The sequence below is a fragment of the Propithecus coquereli genome, unplaced genomic scaffold (genome assembly GCF_000956105.1).
Source record: "Propithecus coquereli isolate 6110/MARCELLA unplaced genomic scaffold, Pcoq_1.0 Scaffold271, whole genome shotgun sequence".
Classification (NCBI taxonomy): Eukaryota; Metazoa; Chordata; class Mammalia; order Primates; family Indriidae; genus Propithecus; species Propithecus coquereli.
The window spans coordinates 92,187-93,456 of NW_012148297.1; positions in this window are offsets into that span (position 1 = coordinate 92,187).

The window sequence follows — 1,270 nt, forward strand, 5'->3', positions numbered from 1 at the left end:
TAGCTTGCAAATATTTTCTCCCATTCTGTAGGTTGTCTATGTGCTCTGTTGATTATTTCCTTTGCTGTGCAGAAGCTTTTTAATTTATTCAAGTCCAATTTATTTATTTTTGTTGTTGCTGTAATTTCTATTGGGATCTTTGTCATAAATTATTTGCCTAGACTAATATCTAGAAAAATATTTCCTACATTTTCTTCTAGAACTCTTATGCTTTAATGCCTTAGATTTAAGTCTTTTGCCTATCTTGAATTAATTTCTGTGAGTTTTGAAAGATATGGATCCTGTTTCATTCTTCTGCATGTGGCTATCCAATTTTCTCAGCACCATTGATTGAATAAGGACTCTTTTTCCCAGTGTACATTGTTGTCTGCTTTGTCAAAGATCAGTTGGCTGCATATGGATGGTGTTATAGCTGGGTTTTATGTTCTGTTCTAGTAACCAAAACAACATGGTATTGGCACAAATACAAAGGAATTTTTATACATACTTTACTTCATGTCTGAATTCTAGTATTTTCTGTTATTTTTATTCTATTTCCTTCTGCTCTGTTGTTACATCCCATTTCTCCCATATAAAAAGTTGGCATGTAGTGTTTTCTCTATCAAGAATGTTATTTAAACCTATCACCACATGGCTTTCTTCTTCTCAGCATTCAGGGCACAGCTTATATTCTTTCTCAGAAATGACATCCCTGAGTACCTTTGCTGAATTATCACACACACACAGCATCCTGGCCCTTAATTTCCCACTACCCTTTTATTTGTGACATAACAGTTGTGAATATATAAAATTATCTTGTTTCACTCTTTACATGCTTATCATCTTTCCTGCCAACTAAGCAAAGATAAAAAAGCTCATTTTATTATCCGTTGTCAAAATTCCCAGTACTTCTAGTATATTAAATGGATATTTGCTAAATAAATAGATAAACTAATAATTGATTACATATGTAATCAATTTGACAAGCTACATTAGTAAATATCTTGATAGTTTATTACATAAAGACCAAGGAGCAAGGAGGTTTGGCTAATGAATATTGAATGCTTAACTGGAATCTCTTATGCAGATAACCCTATACAAAAAGAGGAGATGTAATTATTGGCAAAAACAAGAGATTTTGTTTGTTTCAAAAATATTAAAAATATTCAAAGTACATCTTGTGATTCTTATCTTAAATGTCTTTCAACTTCACTGTTAATATTAAAACACATTGATTGTATCCTTCAATGTGTACTTTCCAAACATTTGCAATGCTCTATTAATATACCAT